This window comes from Hemicordylus capensis, chromosome 3, assembly GCF_027244095.1.
Source record: "Hemicordylus capensis ecotype Gifberg chromosome 3, rHemCap1.1.pri, whole genome shotgun sequence".
NCBI classification, from domain to species: domain Eukaryota; kingdom Metazoa; phylum Chordata; class Lepidosauria; order Squamata; family Cordylidae; genus Hemicordylus; species Hemicordylus capensis.
In genome coordinates, this window is record NC_069659.1 from 88,300,213 (window position 1) to 88,314,548 (window position 14,336).

The 14,336-nt window shown below is 47.0% G+C and overlaps 1 protein-coding gene across 3 annotated transcripts in view; it reads left to right on the forward strand.

The window, feature by feature from the left end:
- The first annotated feature begins 4,615 nt into the window (after positions 1-4,615).
- IFNAR2 (interferon alpha and beta receptor subunit 2) overlaps positions 4,616-14,336 on the forward strand; it is a 44,529-nt gene continuing 34,808 nt past the window's right edge. The window contains exon 1 of one of the 3 annotated variants that reach the window (XM_053307920.1): positions 4,616-4,925. The gene's annotated coding sequence lies outside the window, so the exon portion shown is untranslated. Of the gene's footprint in view, positions 4,926-4,959; positions 5,036-14,336 lie in introns of those variants that run through there. The other 2 variants (XM_053307918.1, XM_053307919.1) reach the window with 2 other exon arrangements.

Sequence of the window (14,336 nt, forward strand, 5' to 3'; positions counted from 1 at the left end):
TTCTCCACCTTCTGAAGATAGCCAGCTTGAAGCCAATGTGTCCTCAGCAATGTGACCACTGCAGGAGAGGGAGTACACACACATACACACACACAATGGAGTACCTGAGATGAATGTTTGCAAAAGATGGGGAACACTTGTTTTTAAAATGTTGGGAACTCCTGCTTGACAGCATTCATATTCACCTTAATAACACTCCAATTCCTATTCACTTAAGAGTTTTTCATACTTTACAGAAGTAGCTTCTATGTAATTAATTATGTATAGAATTGTCAGATGAATGAATGGATGGATGGATGGTTTATTTTGATCCTTGATCAGCAAACAGAAAATCAAACATAAAACAAGATTATACAAAATCCCAATAAGGAGAAACAAAAGGTGGGGGGATCATTTTACATAATGAAGGTTTAACTAATAATAATGCCACCACTCAAACTACACATTTAAACTGATGAAGCTACCAGCTTCCAACAAACCTTCCTAGCTACTGAGCAAAACTTGTCAAAATTTAAAGAAATTTCATCAGATGTATCAGCTAAAAGTAAATTTAGATTTTAAAAAATCTGAATGCTCTGGAAATACTTTTATGAAGGGTAACAAATAGTAATCATGAATATCTCTATAAAAAAATACAATATAGCAGTACGTGTACTGTTTTTTCTATACTCCCAGTTACAGTAGCAAAGTCTCTCAGCATAAGATCTTTTATGGTACCTTCCTTCTAGGACAGCCATTTGAAGCGCATTGAGACAAGCTACTGTTAGAGCTTTGTGATACTTGGGAATAGTTATTATACCAAGATATCTAGCTGCTTTATTATTGACACCTTGGTTTCCCAAGATAACACCTCTGGGCATGCAACAAAACCTGTTTCTCCATATCTAACTCACATTGCTTAACTACTAACTGGGCTTTTAAAACCCCATAGATTTTAAATAACCTGGGAATAGCCCATGGTACAACTTCTTCTCCACAGCTTGTTTCCAATAAGACTCAAAACCATCTGTGAGCACCAGTGCTGCCAGACCAGAAGGATGGAAATTCAATATTAACCATAGATCAAAGATACTTAGCCATTGCCATGTCTCGATTTTGGAAATCCCTGCCTCCAGAAGAAGTGACACACTGGGCACGCACTGTAGTGCCTGAAAGATATTCCTTAAAAGTTTTTGATTGGAGGGCTTCTAATTTTTTTTTTTAAAAAATGGCAGTCCAATTGTCAGATGTAATTTCACACATTTTTGATTGTTTTCTGACAGTAGGTACACACAAACTCTAGTCACACAACAGATGAAGGAATATGAATAGCTACAAAGGAAAACCGGATCATACCTACTGTCCTCCCTTCATCTGAAGCTATGAGCAATTATAGATATTTATTAATAACTTTTAATTTGAGACTTTTTTTAAAAATGTAATTATAAATTGGTTTTAGCCTGGGTCTTTTAACTTGTTTAACTTTATTAGTCTTTAATTTTACATTGTATTTATTTTATTAATGTTGTGAGCTGCCCCAAACAGTACTGTACTGGAGAGTATTTAAAATACATATTTTAAATAAATAAAATAAAATTTTAAAATGTTTTAATGCTGTGTTGTGAGCCACCCAGAGAACAATTTGCTATGGGGTGGCTAACAAATAAAGTGTATTATTATTTATATCCACACATACGTCATGTGAACAAGTGTACACATGATGGAAGCTTCTGTCAACTTCAGCTTTCAATTTCCTGTTCAGCGAGTGAAATGCATACACACAACTGTTTCCGGAAGTGACCGTCATCATATGGAGTACACATAGGGTAAAGACTTCATTCTCCAGTCTGCTCAAAGTGGTTTGAAGTTGAACATACAATTGTTGCATTTTGATTCTGAGACATTTGTTTTCAAGGCAATGAATGTGCATTCAAGCAACTTTCACAACACTTTATAGTGAAAGACCTTCAAGCATAAAGACCTTGTCCATCTTTATGCATGAAGGGAAATAGACTCTGTGTAGAGAACCGGAAGCATCTCCTCAAACAGATGAGACTTAATTCCAAATTAATATGTGGATACCACTAGAAAAGGCCAAAGCAACTCACAATACAACCTTATGCATGCTTACTTGGAAGTAAGTCCTACTGCGTTCAGTGGAGTTTTCTCCCAAGTAAGCATGCATAGGATTGAGAGACACTGCTGAGTTTAGGGTTACCAACAGTCTCTTATTAGCAGGGACATCCCTTATTTCAGCACAAAATTGTCTATCCCTTATGGGATTATTATTATTACTACTAGTGTTTTCAAGCCCGTTAAAATAACGGGCGCTAGTAGGGGAAAGTTCCTCCCCCATGCCCCACTTCCTCTTGCCCTTCCCCCTCCCCCCTGCCGCACTCCCTCCTGCCCTTGCCCCTCCCCCCTGCCGCACTCCCTCCTTCCCTTGCCCCTCCCCCTGCCCCACTGCCTCCTGCCCTTGCCCCTCCTCCCTGCCACACTCCCTTGCCCCTCCCCCTGCCCCACTCCCTCTTGTCCTTGCCCCTCCCCCTGCCCCACTCCCTCTTGCCCTTGCCCCTCCGCCCTGCCATTGCCCCTCCCCCTGCCCCACTCCTTCCTGCCCTTGCCCCTCCCCTCCCTCTTGCCCTCCCCCTCCCCCCTCCCTCTTGCCCCTCCCCCCTGCCCTACTCCCTCTTGCCCCTCCCCTACTCCCTCTTGCCCTTCCCCCTGCCCCACTCCCTCTTGTCCTTGCCCCTCCCCCTGCCCCACTCCTTCCTGCCTTTGCCCCTCCCCCTCCCCCTCCCCCTCCCTCTTGCCCTTCCCCCTTCCCCCTCCCCCCTCCCCCACTCCCTCTTGCCCCTGCCCTCCCCCCCCTGGATTTTTTTTCTTACCGGCCCCCCGCTCCTCCTCCCGGGCGTCAAACAGTTAAGTGATCAGTTTCAGAAGCGGCGGCGAAGCAGCAGCAGGAGGCAACGACTGGTTCCTTTGCCAGCAGCGGCAGGCCCACCACGCCACGCGGCCTGCCGTGGCCGCTGCCGCCTCTTGTCCATTGTTGCGGCCGGCTGCTGGACAGCCACCGCTCCCCCCAACATTAAACCTTTCCCCAGACCCTCCTGTTTGCAAGCATCCTTTTGAGAGGGGGGGGTGGGGGTGGGAGGGGCCTGGGCCAATCCTCCTGACCTCCCAGTACAACCCACTGTGCGCTTGCTGCTTAGGGAGGGATATCACAAACAAAGACAGCTCTGCGCTAAGTATCAGGGCCCACTGCGTTCCCGGCAGGGGAGTTGTGCGCTCCGGGCCCGGCGCAGCCATTCCCCCTCCCGCCGCCGTCAGCCTCCATGCCACGGCCGGTCTCCCCGGCCGGGCAAGGTCCCCCCGCCACCGTCGGCCTCCCCTTTTCTGCTTCCCCTGCCGGCTCCTTCCCACTCCGTCGGCTTTTAGGCGGCTGGGATGGTTCCCACTATAAAACACTATATTGTTTTATAGTGGCAGGGCTGGTCCCTGCCGCCCCGCCACAGCCGGCATCGGCTCCAGTCGCCACCGCCTCCTGCTGCTGCTTCCCCTCGCCGCTTACCGGGACCCAACATGGCCGCCCGTGTCCCTGCGGCTGTATCTTTCTCGGACGTTCTGGGCATGCGCTCCGCTCCGCGCATGCCCAGAATGGCCGAGAAAGACACGGGCAGGGACACGGGATTACAACCAAGCTCTTTATTATAGAGGATTATTATTATTATTATTAATTCAATTTCTATACCACCCTTCCAAAAATAGCTCAGGGTGGTTTACAAAGAGAAATAAAACAAATAAGATGGCTCCCTGTCCCCAAAGGGCTCACATTCTAAAAAGAAACATAGGACACACACCAGCAACAGTCACTGGAAGTACTGTGCTGGGGGTGGATAGGGCCAGTTACTCTCCCCCTGCTAAATAAAGAGAATCACCATGGTAAAAGGTGCCTCTTTGCCCAGTTAGCAGGGGTCCCAAATCTATGGGATGCCATTTGTCCCTTATTTTCAGCTCATGGGAAAAATCTATGGCCCAGATCAAACCTGTTATTTTCATTAATTATGGAATAATTAATGAGCTCCAACTCCTTTCCCTACCAGAGTACTCTGCGATTCTGGTGGGCTGCAAGCTTAGGGTTGCCAACCGTCCCATATTAACCAATTAATATAATATCCAACAAATATCCAATTTGTTAATATCCAACACACGCATTAACAATAGCAGCCATCACTGACTGGTTAACTTGGCATTATCCAGGTATCCGGATCATGAAAACCATTCAAGAGTGCCTATGTGTGAAACCTATTTTTAGTGGCTGACGCTTCTTTTTATAGAAGAAAGCAAAATTACATCACACCCAGTTTGGCTAAGTTACCATGGTTATATCAATATACAGAGGAGAAGCAATCTGTGACTTAAACCATTGTTTAAAGCGAGAGTGGTAAAAACACATACAGCACTCAGACCCCCCAACCACCCTCCGGGTACTCCCTGCCTCGAGTCCCTTATTTGGGCAGTAGAAGAATGTTGGCACTTGGCATCCCTTCCCTACCCGAGCTCTCCCCTTGTTCATACAAAACTAGTCGGTGGGTTCCTTCCTCAAGCACCCCAGACCTGTTATGTAACTTCTGACTAAACAAAGCAGGTCTCCGTCGGAGATGTGAGAGCAACAGGCAGGGGGCTTCTGACCGAGGCACTGAAGCATCGCCTCCTTGGCGGGGAATTCCCAGCCTGGCCCCCTTCTTCGCCCTCCCTGAGCCTGGCCCCGTGCAGCAGCGGACGCAAGTTCCGCCTCTCGTGCTTTCGTTTTCGGGGGAAAGGGAGCAGCACAACGCAGTCACCCAGCCAAATGATGTCGCGTCCGCCTTGAAGGGAAGAAGGCTCTCCCGGCCGCAGCGCACTCGGGGGCTGAGAGGAAGCAGACGAGAGAGCGCCGCTTCCAGGTACGGAGGGGATGGGTGAGGGGCGGGCGGGAGAGAGCGAGAGAGATCCAAGCTCGCAGGAGGGTGTTGTTTAGATGCCAGAGACAGGTTGCGACTGCGCCCTGCGGAGGGTATGTAAATCGGGAGCTGCTTTTTTTTGGTGCCATTGCAGGGGCAGGACCCGGGCTTGCAGATTCCGCCTACTCTCTTCGGGTTTATAAATATTCTGCTCGGAAAGAATTCCGGCTTGCAGCAGGATGGAAAAAAAGAGCAAGGGAGGAGCGCAGGCCCAACTCCTGGGGAGCGCTTCCGGTGGCAGGTCGCACGCGCAGTTGGAACTCGAGCGAGATTTGTAGTGTCCCACCATTACGGGGCGTAAATGGAACCAAGGGTCTAGCAAGGGTGCGCAGGGCTCAGTCCTAAAACAGTTGCCCGTAACTCTGTATGATTTAGGCTGCAAGACTGCCTTTGAAGATGTGCAAAGTGGATTGCCCTCACCGCAGGCCAGCTCACTTATTTGGCATTAGAAGGAATAATGCATTATCAGAGATTCTAGTAGGTTGCAGGCATACATGGTTACAGAACTACTATTTTAGAAATTATCAGATTAATCAATTAATCCTCCAACTACGCACACCCTTAAAAATGCAGTCCTAGCAAAGAGTCAAACCAAATCTGAATACTAACCCAAAAACCTATTTGGGTTTGGTTTTATTCTTTTGGTGAACAGAACTGAGCCAAACCAAAAATCTCTTGGTTGCCCTGATCCAGAACCAAACCTCTAAACACAAAATGTGGTTACCCGTTCAAATTAAGGCACCCAGCTTTCTATTGCATGAGTAATGTTTTCTTTTCCTCCTTTTTATTCTATTGTATGTATATAAACACCTTAAGATTCAAAAACAAATAGATAAATATTTCTGTTTAACTATTAAGTATGGTAGTTTCATGTTATCACTGTATTCGTTTCATAGAGCTCATTACAATCAAAAGTGTTTGATATAGTATTTTGCATGCAATGTATCTAAAATGGTTCAGTGTCTGAACCAGTCATCTACTGAAACACTTTTTTAAAATTAGTGACTGAATCAGATTTTAAAAATTACTAATGATCCTGAACCAGAAGCAGAAGTGAATTTTTAATAGACTCCCAGATTGTTGATAGACTAAAGGTTGGGATTGGGAATGATCTTGTTTTCCTGACAGAAAATCCTGTGCAGAGTGCCGCTTCTCTTGTTATGGAGAGTTTCTCATAGGAGTGGGGGTGGGGAGTAGGGGTGTGCAAATCAATTTGCCCTCGAATAGATTTGGATCAGATCGAGGGTGATTTGCAGATTCTACTCCGAATCAAATCACCATCAAAATGGAGGGCCTGATTTGGGGTGAAGGAGAATCACCCCTGATTTGACCTGAATCAATTTGGGTGATTCGCACGCCATTCTGAGGCCCATTTTTCTGGAAAAACAGGGCTCAAAATGGCATTTTCTAGGGACAGCTGGTCTACCAATTGGGATTGGTATGTAGACTGGCCCGCTGTTCCAGACTTAACGCGTCAGCCCATCTCGGAGGACTAATCTATCTGGATATACGCACGAAGTCCAGAGCAGAGGGCTGATCTACCCGTCAGTTCCAATTAGTAGACCAGCTCTCCCCAGAAAAAAGCACCATTTTGAGTCCCGTTTTTCCAGCAAAATGGGCCTCAATATGGCATGCAAATCATCCAAATTGATTCAGGCATGATTCGTCAAGGCAGTTGGCCAAGCCAGCTGCTTTTGACAAATCAGTCTGAGGGAACTGCAATTCGATTCGACCTTGAATCAAATAGCAGATTTTGATTTGTACACACCCCAGTGCGGAGGACATAGAACACCAGTTCCTGTTGAGACTGAACCGCCTATCAGCTGCTAAAGGTGCAGAAACCTCTTCTGGGAAAGGAAGTGAAATTACTAAACATCTGCTTCTCTTTTTTACTTTCTGTAAACATCAGCAACTTGACTTATTCTGGCATGAGAGTATTCAAGCCTCTCCCATTCCTCAAACATGTCAAATGTTAAATAATGCTACTCACATTTTAAAAAACTTTTTAAAAAATTTCTACTGTGTCTGTTTTGGTGTGAAAGGGAATAGTCATCTTTTAATTTGTCTTATCTTCCCATGCCTAAGCTAAGCAAGCCTCCTTTAGTACAAGCTAAACAAGCCCCCTTTAGTACAAACGGTTGGGTTTTCCTGACATTTAACTTCATGACAAGCCACAACTATTATTGTAGTTTTTAAAAGTAAATGTGGTGTTCATTTAATTTGATGTTCTCTAAAGGTATTCATCATTCATATCAAAATGAAGTACTTTTTCACACAACACATAATTAATCTATGGAATTCTCTGCCATGGGATGTGGTGATGGCCACTAGCTTGGATGGCTTTAAAAGGGGCTTAGATGGATGACAGATGTTTCAATGGCTACTAGTCCGATGGCTGTAGGCCACCTCCAGCCTCAGAGGCCAGAAGCCTCTAAATACTAGTTGCAGGGGAGCAACAGCAGAAGAGAGTGTTTGTCCTCAGCTCTCACCTGTGGGCTTCTCAGAGGCATCTAGTGGGCCATTGGGGAAACACGATAAGAACATAAGAAAAACCTTGCTGGATCAGGCCCAAGGCCCATCTAGTCCAGCATCTTGCTTCACACAATGGCCCACCAGATGCCTCTGGGAAGTCCACAGGCAAGAGCTAAGGGCATGCCCTCTCTCCTACTGCTACTCCCCTGCAGCTGGTATTTAGAGCATCTTAGGCTAGAGGTGGACCATAGCTCTCAGACTAGTAGCCATTGATAGAACTGTTCTCCATGAATTTGTCTAACCCCTCTTGAAGCCATCCAGGCTGTCGGCTGTCACCAGGGGCGGAGCCACCATTGAACGAATGGGTTCAAAGAACCTGGGCCACCGCCCCTCAGTATGTGTGCCTTGAACCCCTGACACACACCCTGCATCCATTGTAAGATGCCAGGGCATGGTTTAGCTCCCAAATGGGGCTGTGTGGCACTGTTTGGGAGCTAAATCGGCCAGCACTGTGTTCCTTTTAAAAGCAGGAAGAGCTGCTCCTGGCCACGCTGCAAACGCAGCACTGGCTGGATTCCACACATGAACCTGCCCCTTATCCCATGACTGAGTCTTTACATAAGAACATAAGAACAGGCCTGCTGTATCAGGCCCAAGGCCCATCTAGTCCAGCATCCTGTTTCGCACAGTGGCCCACCAAATGCCGCTGGAAGCCACAGACAGGAGTTGAGGGCATGCCCTCTCTCCTGCCATTACTCCCCTGCAACTGGTACTCAGAGGCATCCTGCCTTTGAGGCTGGAGGTGGCCCACAGCCCTCCGACTAGTAGCCATTGATAGACCTCTCCTCCATGAAGTCATCCAAACCCCTCTTAAAGCCATCTAGGTTGTTGGCTGTCACCACATCCTGTGGCAGAGAGTTCCACAAGTGGATCACGCATTGTGTGAAAAAGTACTTCCGTTTGTTGGTCCTAGACCTCCTAGCAATCAATTTCATGGAGTGACCCCTGGTTCTAGTGTTGTGTGAGAGGGAAAAGAATCTCTCTCTCTCTCCACTTTCTCCACACCATGCATGATTTTATAGACCTCTATCATGTCTCCCCGCAGTCATCTTTTTTCTAAACTAAAAAGCCCCAGGTGTTGAAGTCTTGCCTCATAAGAAAGGTGCTCTAGGCCCCTGATCATCTTGGTTGCCCTCTTCTGTACCTTCTCCAGTTCAACAATGTCCTTTTTAAGATGTGGTGACCAGAATTGTACGCAGTACTCCAAGTGTGGTCGCACCGTAGTTTTGTATAAGGGCATTATAATGTTAGCCGTTTTGTTTTCAATCCGCTTCCTAATGATCCCTAGCATGGAATTGGCCTTTTTCACAGCTGCCGCACATTGAATCGACACTTTCAGCGAGCTGTACACCACGACCCCAAGATCCCTCTCCTGGTCCATCACTGACAGCTCAGATCCCATCAGCATATACTTGAAGTTGGGGTTTTTCGTCCCAATGTGCATCACTTTACACTTGCTAACATTGAACCGCATTTGCCATTTTGTCGCCCACTCCCCCAGTTTGTAGAGATCCTTTTGGAGCTGCTCACAATCCGTTTCGGATTTCACTACCCGGAAGAGTTTGGTATCATCTGCAAATTTGGCCACCTCGCTGCTTACCCCTGCTTCTAGATCATTTATGAATAAATTAAAAAGCACCAGTCCCAGTACAGATCCCTGGGGAACCCCACTTCTTACTTCCCTCCATTGTGAAAATTCTCCATTTATACCTAACCTCTGTTTCCTGTCTTTCAACCAGTTAGCAATCCACACATGTACTTGTCCCCTTATCCCATGACAGCTAAGTTTCCTCAGGAGTCTTTGATGAGGAACTTTGTCAAAAGCTTTTTGGAAGTCTAGGTAGACTATGTCAACTGGATCACCTTGATCCACATACTCGTTGACACTCTCAAAGAAGTCCAAAAGGTTGGTGAGGCAAGATTTACCTTTGCAGAAGCCATGCTGGCTCACTCCCAGCAGGGCCTGTTCTTCTAGGTGCTTTACAATTTTATCCTTGAGGATGCTTTCCATCTATTTGCCTGGAACGGACATTAGGCTAACCGGCCTGTAATTTCCCAGATCGCCTCTGGATCCTTTTTTGAAAATCGGTATTACATTTGCTACTCTCCAGTCCTCTGGTACAGAGCCCGATTTCAGGGATAAGTTAAATGTTTTAGCAAGGAGGTCGGCAATTTCACATTTGAGTTCTTTGAGGACTCTTGGATGGATGCCATCCGGTCCTGGTGATTTGTTAGCTTTCAGTTTTTCCAGACAGTTTAGAACTAGTCGTGTGCATGGTTTGGTTCGGAGGCCATTGTCAAGGCCTCCGAACCAGTCCGGAATTCTGGGGGTTCAGTTCGTCCCGGGGGGGAGTGTGTGTCTTTAAGGGGGGGGTAGTACTTACCCCCCCCCCGCCGCCGCTCTTCCCCCTCCGGCGCTGGTGATTTTCAAAACGTTCTTGGGGCGGCAGAGTTCCTCCCTGCCGCCCCTGCCCCCGTCGTCGTCCTTGAGAGCTTAAAAGCAGGAAGAGCTGGTGGCGCACATGCGCCCTTCGCAGCGTGCGTGCTCGTCTTCGAGCTCAGTGCAGTGGCCATTTTGGAGGCTTCATGCCTGTGCAATTGGCCTGTTTGTGGCCCGGACCATGCAGAGGCCAGGCATGCGGCCTCCAAAATGGCCACCACACCGAGGGGAGAAGGCCGAAAATCGACCAAAGAGCCAGCCGAACCAGCTGGAGGAGGCATATAGAAAGCCAGCGGGGGGAGGGGAACCTCCACAGACACACACACCCTGCCCCCATCACCTCCAGCAACTTCCTGGAAGGGAGTAAGGTATTTTTTAAAAAACAACTACAGAAAAATGTTTGCGAACCCCCCGAAAAATTGGGGGCGTGTTCGGTCTGGGGTTGGGCCAAACGGGGTGGTTCAGTTTGACCCTGAACCATCAAACCGAACCGGTTTGACATCTAACTAGCTCACCGTCGAGCTGGTTTGCACATCCCTATCCACAACAGATAAATATTTGGAATCTGGTGCACACATAACCCAGCACCCTCTGATTGCTAGAAAAGTCTGAGAATGGGATATTTATACATCTGATAGTCAAAATAAAATCAGAACATTTCCCTTATGTTTATCTATTTTATTAAATAGATTTCTATCCCTCCTTCAAAAAAAAAAGTCCAAAGTAACTTAGAAAAAAACACAAAATACATAACGAAGTTGTAGTCTCAACTAATATTCCAGCAGAGAGCATGCCAAACCATGCAAAAGAATGCAGTGCCGTTATAGATCTCCTGTTACATATTTTAAACTGGCTTCAGGTTGGTGGAGGGAGAATTTGCAGTGTCAGGAGTGGGTGCAAGTCTGAAAACAGCACAGGTCACATATATAGAAGAGCATGAAAGTTCCCAGGGCTGATAAAAAAAGAACCCAGATCAAAGATAATGTTGCCAATATTCCCCAGGGGTACGTGGAGTTGAGGGACCCAGTCTCTGAATCATGTAGAAAAGCAAGAGCGAAGATGCCAAGTTCAAAAGGCAACCCCTCCTTTGGTACTGCTCAGAGCTCCTCAGGCAGAGTGAGGCATCTTTATTCAGGTACAAAAGGGTATTTATACTTTTAGGGTTACACAGAGTACATGAGTGGAGTTTTCCATCATGCTCCCCTTTGGTGCTGGGCTGCTGATACTTGCATGCTATAGTTTGCATAGCAGGAAACTGCAAGGTTTACCATACACTGAGCATCAGGAAACCACAATCTCTCTCTCTTTCTCTCTCTCTCTCTCTCTCTCTCTATAAAATTTTATTTTTTCCCCTGAGAGTTTGGGCAAGCTTTAAAATCCACATAATCATCTCAAAAGGGTTAGCATACAAAGATGGAATCACCTTGGTTCATTTTAAGGCTACAATATAATAATGAATGTTAATCATAACTCCTAATTATGTTATGTGAATTTCTTAACAGCAGTATATGGGGATGAGAGATAACAGACCTGATCAATTCTGTACTGCTGATGGTGTACATGCAGTGTGCACGCACGCACACAGAGTCAAGCCCTCTCTCCCTAAAAGTGCAAATACATTAGGCACATTCACACATTATGTTCAACACTCCTACAATGAATGTACAGTGTACACAGGTACAAATCTCTGCACAAGTACAGTGATTAATATATTATGTTGCACACAGGTACCACAGTACACTTCCTATCTGTACCATGCATTTGAAGGGCCTGTATTCAGGTTCACTTTTAAAATGAACCCAGGTACACTAATTCACACAAACGTGTATAAGTGTACTGATATCTGTACACTTGTGCAGCATAATGTCTGAATCTGGCTAAAGAAAGCTGATGAATGAATAGAGGATTTGGGGAGATAGAATAGATCTGAGCAAGGAGGAGGAGTCTGGATATAAATGCAAGGAATAGGGGAGGGGAATAGAAAGTGAAACCAAAAGTGAACATAATGTATTCATCCAGTCCTGAGGAAACCTTTTCTGAGTGTATCCTCCATTTTAGAAGGGAAGCACCTATCATGGCAGCAGGCCAAAAAAGAGACCCCACTTGGGAATATTTTAATGATGTTCCTGTTCTTGTGGGTAAGATGGGCATGTGTGCAAAATGCAAAAAGTGCAACAAAGAAATTCAAGGCCTGGTTGCCTGAATGAAGCCATATTATAAGAAGTGTGTACCTATTATAATGTTTACCTACATTCTAAAACCAAATCTACATCTCTGAATATGTATTAAGGTTTATTAGAAAACAAGAATGTACTTTTACTATAAAATTATGATTAAATAGAACCTTCTTGACTAGTAATTTAAATTGTGATTTAAATTATTAAAATTGAGCCCTGTGAAATGATTTAAATCAATTTGATTTAAATCATTTCGCAGGGCTCAATTTTAATAATTTAAATCACAGTTTAAAGTACATTCTTGTTGTACTTGTGGTTCTTAAAGATGGTTCTTAAAGTATGAGAAGGGGGACTCATAAGAACATAAGAACAGCCCTGCTGGATCAGGCCCAAGGCCCATCTAGTCCAGCATCCTGTTTCGCACAGTGGCCCACCAGATGCCGCTGGAAGCCACAGACAGGAGTTGAGGGCGTACCCTCTCTCCTGCCATTTCTCCCCTGCAACTGGTACTCAGAGGCATCCTGCCTTTGAGGCTGGAGGTGGCCCACAGCCCTCCGACTAGTAGCCATTGATAGACCTCTCCTCTATGAAGTCATCCAAACCCCTCTTAAAGCCATCCAGGTTGTTGGCTGTCACCACATCCTGTGGCAGAGAGTTCCACAAGTGGATCACGTGTTGTGTGAAAAAGTACTTCCGTTTGTTGGTCTTAGACCTCCTGGCAATCAGTTTCATGGAGTGACCCCTGGTTCTCGTGTTGTGTGAGAGGGAAAAGAATTTCTCTCTCTCCACTTTCTCCACAAAGGGGGACTCCCAGGGTTGATTTGATTTAAATCGATTTGATTTAATCAACCCTGGGAGTCCCCCTTCTCATACTTTAAGACCCATCTTTAAGAACCACAAGTACAACAAGAATGTACTTTAAATTGTGATTTAAATTATTAAAATTGAGCCCTGTGAAATGATTTAAATCGATTTTAACTGGGAGTCCCCCTTCTCATACGTTAAGAACCATCTTTAAGAACCATAAGCACAACAAGAATGTACTTTTACTAGAAAATGATGATTAAATAGAATCTTCTTGACTAGTAATTTAAATTGTGATTTAAATCATTAAAATTGAGTCCTAAGTCCCCCTTCTCATACTTTAACTGCCCTGAGCCATCTTTGGAAGGGCGGTATAGAAATAGAATAAATAATAATAATAACTAGCCAACCCACACAGAGCATCTGTGCGCTCTTTGGGGCTAGCTGTTCCCTTCTCTCTCCTGCCCCACTCTCCCTCCCTCCCTTCTGCCCCACACTCTTGCCTCCCTTCCCCTCCCTCCCACCCCACTCTCTCTTGCCCCCCTCCCCTCCCTCTCACCCTCCTACCTTCCCTCCACTCACCCTGCTCCTCTCTCCTGCCCTCCCCCTGCCCCACTCCCTCTTGCCCTCCCCCATCTCACTCCCTCTTGCCCTCCTCTCTCCCCCATGCCCCACTCCCTCTTGCCCTCCTCTCTCCCCCATGCCCCACTCCCTCTTGCCCTCCCCCTGCCCCACTCTCCCTCTTGCCCTCCCCCTGCCCCTTGCCCTCCCCTGCCCCTTGCCCTCCCCTCCCCCTCCCCCTTGCACTCCCTCTGCATTTTTAAAAGTTCTACTTACCCGGCCGCCGCCACCACTCCTCCTCCCGGGTGGCGAACAGGAAAGTCCCGCCGCCCGGTTCCCTCCCACCCCAGTCTCCCACGGGCTCCTCCTGGCCTGGCCAGCGCACCTGGCCGAGAGCCACCTCCGTGGCCTGTCCTGCCGGCGGGCCTGCCAAACCAAGTGCCGCCTCCGCAGCCTTCCGTACTCACTGCCGCCGCTTGCCAGTCTTTGCAGCCAGCGGCAGGCCAGCCACCTCTCCCCCCACCCCCACCTTCCCAGCCGGCCACTTCACCACCTCGGCCATCATTGTCAACTAGAGCTTCCCTCCCAGGCTTTGGGTAGAGGCAGTGACTGGGCAGCACCAGTTTGTTGCCTTTCACCCCTTGAGGTGAAGAGCAATGCGCCACGCTGCCCCCACGTCCCTTGCTGGCCTGCTTCACTGGTCCCATTGCTGCCCCTCTTTCCCCTGGCTGGCCTCACCTTCTGTGGAGCACTACTGCTTGTTATTGGGGGCTGGTGAGGCAGCATCTGACACCCGTGACGGGGCAGGGCAAGGCTCCCTTTGGTACACATGACTTCATG